Source organism: Atta colombica, unplaced genomic scaffold (assembly GCF_001594045.1).
Source record: "Atta colombica isolate Treedump-2 unplaced genomic scaffold, Acol1.0 scaffold58, whole genome shotgun sequence".
Classification (NCBI taxonomy): Eukaryota; Metazoa; Arthropoda; class Insecta; order Hymenoptera; family Formicidae; genus Atta; species Atta colombica.
In genome coordinates this window covers 2,203,289-2,211,373 of record NW_017259548.1, presented here as the reverse complement: position 1 = coordinate 2,211,373, position 8,085 = coordinate 2,203,289, and positions in this window count along the sequence as shown.

Sequence of the window (8,085 nt, the reverse complement as noted above, 5' to 3'; positions counted from 1 at the left end):
TATATATATATATATATATATGAGATAATCGTATGACGTGTAATCGTACATCAGTTGACGTGAAATGTTACTTTCGCTTCCATGAATTCGTATCACTCTAGTAGTAACGTGGCATGTAACACGAAACTTGTATGTGAAACTTACTTAAAATATTTATATCCACAATTGAGAGAAGCTCTGTTCTTAGTACATAATCCACATTAGGCAAAAAATTAACACAAATGCATATTAACTCTCTAAATTTTTTGGAGTAAAAATATAGCCATTTTTGAAGAAGAGTGAAAATATTTCACTTTTTGAAAATTGTCACTCTTTTTTCAGGAAGTGAAATATTTCTATTCTTCTCCAAAAATGGCTGTATTTTCACACTAAGAAATTTAGAGAGAGAGTGATGTAAAGAATTTTTTTATGTTCATCACTTCAATGAAAGAAATTATAGTAGATAAAGATTATGAATAAGCGATTCAAAGTAGAAAAAAGTTCTGGCTCGATATATCTCGGTTAAAAATTCTTTTTAGTATTGAATTGCCCGATAGGACAATAGATGGTAATCCTATATCGAACAGCTTCCATCTCCTGTAGTTCGCATCTCTCATTACGTTGCTCGTCCCATCTTGTAATATGAGTCTCGCGACTGCAAATCGAGCGTCCGCTAGGTAGATAGGTAACATCGTCTACGACCGCGGGACCTGGCCCGTAATCCTGGAATGAAACTTGCCGTAGTTGCCTTGGCACTGCGGGTTATCGTGACGCGATGCCTCGAAGCGGAAGAGATACACGAGGAGACGCGGTGAGACCCTGAAACCTTGAGAGAAATGTCCGATTAAATGACGTCTGGATATTCGTACGGCGCGTTCGCCCTATGGCGCGGAGCGTTTCGCCAAAGCGATTACGCAGCGGCAGAGTTTAACTTTCGGCCTTTTACTCGATATAAAAAAATTAGGTTCGCGCTTACTTCCGCTACTAATTTTCGAGAAAATAGTTCTCCCGGCGCGAAATCAATGCGTTTGATATTATTGTTCCGAGATAATTATTTGAAATTAACGACGTACATTAATGATGCGATGCTTATAATAAACATGACAAAAGAATTTATCATTACATTGAGAGAAACGTCTGGCTGCAATTAATTGACATTCTGGTTAAAAATAGATGAACTTTTCTAGTTAAATCTACAAGAATTTTAGTTGAAATCAAAGTTTTTTGATTTGTCGATTCTCAGCCAGATATTTTTTCAATGAATTTCCGCTGAATGATAAAGCTTTTGGATTTTATTCACTTTCAGCGTATTATATATATATATACATGTGCATGTTTTATATATATATATATATATATATATATATATATAAGTGGGTCGTTTGATAAATAAAATTTGGTAAATTTCCATGAAATAGCGCTACAATCCATTTGATGACGCGACATCTCGAAAGATCCACTTTTCGAACCCCTTCAGGCCAAATTTCAGCCAGAAAGGACGCATAGTTCACGTTTGGTAGTCATTTGAAGTGAGATTGGCGCAAAAAAGTGCTTTTCCATCAAGACAACGCGCTGTCCCACAAGTCGACCGTTGACCAATGACAAAACTACGAATTGGACTATGAATTGATTCCTCATCCACCCTATTCTCCGGATTTGGCCCCGTGTGACTTCTTTCTGTTCCCAAACTTAAAAACTTGACTTAGTGGGATGAAATTCTCGTCAAATGAGGAAGTCATTGTCGCCGTCAATGAGTATTTTGCAGACTTTGAGACAGTCTACTTCAAATGACTACCAAACGTGAACTATGCGTTCTTTCTGGCTGAAATTTTGCCTGAAGAGGTTCGAAGAGTGGGTCTTTCGAGATATCACGTCATCAAATGGATTGTAGCGCCATTTCATGGAAATTTATCATACTTATCAAACGACCCATGTATACACACACACACACACACACACACACACACACACACACACACACACACACACACACACACACACACACACACACACACATATTTAAGAATTAATAGATGTTAAAATTGTGTCGTTGGAAAAAAACTTGAGAAAGAGCAGAATAAAACATGTGTGTTTTAATGATTCCTATTCACTGCAAATCTAACAATAAGTGTGTAAAAAGTGACTTCAAAGTTCAAGATAAACTACAGCGAAATGGTATGCTGTAGTTTATCAACTTATGCTGTTATTACTATACTATAGATATCACAGCTAAGACATTAGCTATGATAAAATATACCTATATTTTAGCTGTCCACATTTTACACCTGCCATTTAGTTACCATATGCAGTTTTTAGTTACGACAGTTACTTTCTTTTTTCCATGATTGTTAACTTTCCATCTAAAAATAATACTATATGCTACAAGTTTAAATGTGTAAATTCATATTTGTATGCAGTACAATATGTTATTTTTATATGGGAAATTAATCACACATATTTGAAGTCACTTTTTACACACTTGAATTTGCAGTATTTAATTTATCAAAGAAGACAAAGCAGAATGAAAGCCTTTTTATGTTTCTACGTATTTATATATATATATATTTTTTTTTTTACGTAGCCTCTTTTTTTCATTTTTAAAAGATAATAATGATTGCATTGATGCGTAACGATTAACGAATTAATTAATAAGATTGTGGAAAAGCAGTGACACTGCTGTTGACACCGCGATGGAACGAATCAATGACTTTTCGTCAGAACGTTAATTCGTACTCGATGCAGTTTAACTATTCTCTGCTTGTATAACGTGTGGTAACCAATATTTCGAGTAAACGAGTGCGAATTGATCGTTCACGATTGCATAACCGAAAATTGTTACCATTTTCAACACCAATATAGGCAAGCACCCATTGTGAACGCATCACACCGCTCGTTTCAGTCAAGCCGATGAGTTATTAAATGTCCAGGTGTTATTTCGCTAATTACGTGGCATAATCACGTGACAAACGTCACGGTAAATGAAATTTCCCGGGTGTGTAATAACAGATCTCCGCGTCGCACAATCACGCACTCGCGAATTTACATGTTTCCGCAGCCGGTAGTTACCAAACACCACTTCTCAATTGAAGAGATAAATGCGCGACGTTGATATGTAACGTTGATCATATAACATATCTTATCGACATTAAACGGATCATCTCACTATTATATTTTAACATTCTATTTGGAATATCTTTACATCTCTATTAAAATTCTATTATGTTTAATTAAAATGAAGCATTAATTATACAAGATAAAACAGCGAATATTATGTTGTATTGTAATTCGCGCGTGCGCGTCTTCTAAGAATATTATAGAATATAGAGTTCAATATTACTTAACAGAAAATGATCATGTTTTAAAAATGTCTTTTGAAAATGTTATTTCTTTATTCATTTATACTTTCGATTAGTTGTCAATCGAGATGCCGTTTTGTTCCATTTCACGTAGCGTTCACGATGGGTCAATTTGAGACGCGTCGCATTTCGACTGTACCAATAAAACTATGAAGAATCGCGCGTTCTAGAAACGAAGGAAGGATAATCCCTTTGAAATTAACCTTAAATCATCCTCTCTCTCCTAATCCAGACCGAAGAGCAGGCTCGTGAAATGGTCGATCGAATCCAATCGAGAGATCGTAATATCTTCGCCAGATATCTATCGAGGAAGCGACCAGTCATGGGGGCCGACCAGGGTCCACCTTTTTCCTTGTTCCCCGGGCAGCCGAAGGTCGCCAGATCGATTTGCCTCTCCTTTGAAATGGCCAAATGGTTGGAACCGAGGTTCTTCGTTCCGTCGAGGTAATGGATGTTTACCCGTCACGTGACAATGTCCGCTGTCGCATTGTGCTAGGCTGCCGGAAATGACAGCCATCGTTGCTTCTCGGAAAACCGTGGAAAACTGTTTTCCTAGTAAAAATCGGAGGCTACGTGTTCCGTGAAATTCTGACTCTCGGACAGGACGGGCCCAGTGTAATTATCAGTCGACGAACTATAACTGATTGCGCTAAAACAATTAAGAAAACGTGACTCAGTTGGCTGGAATCTCTTGCAGAAGCGCATTAGACGTACGTACAGCGAGGAGAAACACCTTATCCGTCAGAGATCTTATCCCATTATGCTCGGCTAAATCCCAGGTCCTTATTCATCCTCTGGCATCTCTCGCATCCGAGACGATTTGAGAGGGCTGTAGGATCTAGTAGAAACTCATTCTCGGTATTGATCGCTATTCTTTCAAAATTCTATGCTTGTTGATGAAGTCATTAAATGTATCGGCAATTTCCTAACTCTCGAATGATGCCCTTTGTACTATATTAATATTTTGTAGATGCATATCGAAAGGAAAGGAGATCGAAGAGAAAGAAAATATAGATAGATTTGAAGAATAAAAAGATTTTCAAGAATATCTTCACTTTTTTATCCATCATGCTGTATGCATTTATCAATTTACAAACAGTATAATATAACAATTTAATATAACAAAATTGATTAGATGCAACGTAAATTAAAGCAGAAGAACGATTAAAGCCGAATATCACCTGATTATAAATTTCAGCCGCGTCAATATTCATTTTAGTGGATAACGATAGCGTAAGATCTATTTTATATCATCCGATAAATCTTTATATTGATCAATATGGCGCCATCGGTCTCGCATTAAATAACAATATTTATGATCAAACGTACCGCGGCAATAAAGATTAAACAATCGAAATGGACCGGAGGAAGCCTTTATCTCTCATCCAAAATTTCGAAAGCCAAATTGGGAAGCGCGCCCGCGGCGCTCCGCTATTAATGCGCATACATATATAATCTATAAATCGCATGTGTTTAATGAATTTTTCGTTAATATCGGCAATTCAATCTGCAAATAGAGCCGGACCCGTTTTGTCATGCAGCGCAATTCGAATTTATAACTCGCTCGGTGCTTTGACGTATCGTACCACATTGGTTGTTTGCACGCGTTGGCGGATACGTGTATGAATATACCGAATATACGTACGTTCGGCTACGTGGACATTCGGTATCGTATCCATTACATCGCGGTGGTGGCCGTCATGGAAAATATTGACGACTTTTATCGTGGGCGTCTCTAGCGAGAGGAACAGAGAGGAATATGTCTATGTCCCTCACTAATTGAGACAAGTAAAAAAGATAGATTGCAGATAAATAGCGATAGTAGAATATTAATTATTCGCGTCAATCACTTTTGATTAATCTTTTTTTTTGTAATAATATTTATGATAGTTTTATCATTTTATCTCAAATTTTGACACTCACATAAGCAAGACTTTAATTTTTATTTACATTTTTTAAATATATATTGTATTTTAAATATTTATGTTATTTTTACTGAAACTAAATTATTGATATATGTATTGGTATAAACTAAACTACTAACTTATGTAAGATATTTTTAAGCAATTTTTATACATTTTCTGTAAAATTTAAAGTAATTAAATTATGAGAAATTTGTAACGTTTGCTAAGTAATTATAAAACATTTTTTATCATAACGTTGAAAAGATTTATATTATTTGTATTGTGGGCTATACATTATCGTGGTGTAATCCTCGCACAGGATTATTGTTGTATTAATCGCAAGTTATGAGATGCAAGCAATTTTCGTGCTTGCAGGATAATCTTGCCAACTTAGGCAATTACACACAAAGGGTAAAATTAACCGCGTGTCATCCTTGCCTTAATTAAATTACTTCCCTAAGATTAATTGCTTTCCCTACAGCTTCTACACTACTTAATACATCATTTAAGCTAATTCGTGTATCCTAAATGATGTTCATCGCAAAACAAAGATACTTAGGTTAAGTAGATAAAAATAGTCTATTACATTTTTTTTGGTATATAAATATTAATAAAAATATTATCTTAAAAAAAATATATAACGGTATTATATCACGAATAATTAATAACTAAAAGGATAGGATAAAACATCAATTAATTGAAATTCGATAAAATCAATCCTGATGAAAATTTTCTGAGATTATTATTTAATAATTAAGCACTAATTGCACGTTTAAATTCGGAGGTTATTTCAATCTTGAAAAGTTAAAAAAAAAATTTATTGTCTCTGGACTACCCATTATTTTATTCATATTTTAGAATTTAATAATTAAGATATTGACAAATATCGTTTAACGATACAAAATTTCGTTACGAGGAATTAGTTAATGGCGTATCGTGTTTTGTTCGAATATTCATCATGTTTGTTAATTTTTTTTATATATAATCCTGTTCGGCGCACTGACTGAAAATGTCTAGTCGAATTTATGGTGTGCACGATTGTTTAACATCAACCATCGATGACAATTTATTATTACAGGTATTATACCGCTATTGTATGTAATCTGTGTCACGTTTTAAAAATTACCAGTTCTCTGTCTCGCCTTCTTCGCTTCCTTTTTCTTTCTCTCTCTTTGTACGTCTATCTAATCTTTCTATCTCTTTCTCGCGTCATTCGTGAAGCCCGTTTTGTTGCAACCTTCCAATGCCTCTCGGCGTAACATGGCGCCCGCGTATAAGCGCGAACCCTTTAATTACGCTTTTATCTGATGCATGGTGTAATGATGTTGCAAGCGCGCGGAATCACGATGTATAATGCGAACGGTACATGACCGCGCAGAAACCGCGTACGACACGCGTGCGGATATGCAGCACGAGCCTCAGATTGTATGGAGACTAAAACGATGCGTTCAAATTGAGGGTTTGCGAAATCCGGAAGTGACGACATGGATTTTTTTATCGACGTGTACTAGACTTGTACTTTGACATAGGTAATGGCAACACGTTCTGAACATTTATCGGACCTGTATCTCGGCTGTATTCCAAAATTAACTGAAAGTTACCAGTACTGAAAATCTATAGTGCACGTAAATTGTAGTCTTTTCAGTGCTGGCAGTAAATTTGGAACACAGCCCTCGTTTCAGGATTAAGCTAGAAATTGATTGTCTATTGATTGAATAAAGAAAAATTATGTTATAGATATTACATTTAGATTTTTTAGATTTTTATTATGTAATGTTTAATTCACGAAAAGAAATTTTTTGTTGAAAATGGATGCATCAGAATTTTCTGGTTTTTATTAGTTGAAATAATAATATTGTATCTGATGGATACCATATTTCTGGTAACATCTAGAATTCTTATTTTTACTAGAATAATTACATTAAATTACATTAAATTAGAATTTTAGTTTATCTGTTATATTTAAAATTCTATTTGTTTAAACCAGAAAATTCTATTTTCCACCAGAAATATTTAATCCAATCATATCATTTTTCTCAGTGTTAATTGATAGTGACATTTCTACTATGTAATTCTAGCATGTATATATTGCTAATGATAACTGTTTTACCGATGTAGAGAATTACTGAAAAAGTTGCATTTGTATTCATATGCTATAACATTTATAAAAGTAATGCTGCTTTGGTTGCAATATATATCAGTAAATAGATATAGTTATACAGCATTTTCCTTCAAGAATTTGACATATTTATATTAAATATTTAGAATATATAGAATGTCTTAATATCTCTTCTAATACTTACTTACTCTAATACTACTCTTCTAATACTGAATATTGATATCATGATCTCCCATCATGTTATTTATTGCCTTTTCAATCTATAATAAGATTGCTAATTAAGTTAGTGGAGTGATAAAAGCTGCGGTTAATATAGCTCCGGCTAATCGATATTTCATATAATTCGGTATTAATAATATGCAATCTCATAATTAATTAAATGAAATTATATATAACTATAATTAATGAATCAACATCATTTTCTGAATTGTGTTTTATAAAAATTGTCTTTTATAAAAATATAAAAAGGAATTTCTTTATTTTATATATTAAATTTAAAAAAGTAAAAAATATATATAACCTTTTTATAATATCTAATGAAAATAGCGTTTTTCTTATTTCGTGCGAATTCCTTCATTACTTTTGTTATCTCACTTCTTTATTTAAGTTCCGCAGCAAGTAACTCATGAGTCCCAATATCGCGTCTTTATATCATGATAAAGCTGAAGTTTTGTTAAGTAAAACTATCTTTTATTATATAATAGTAAATTTAACTTTACATCGTTAC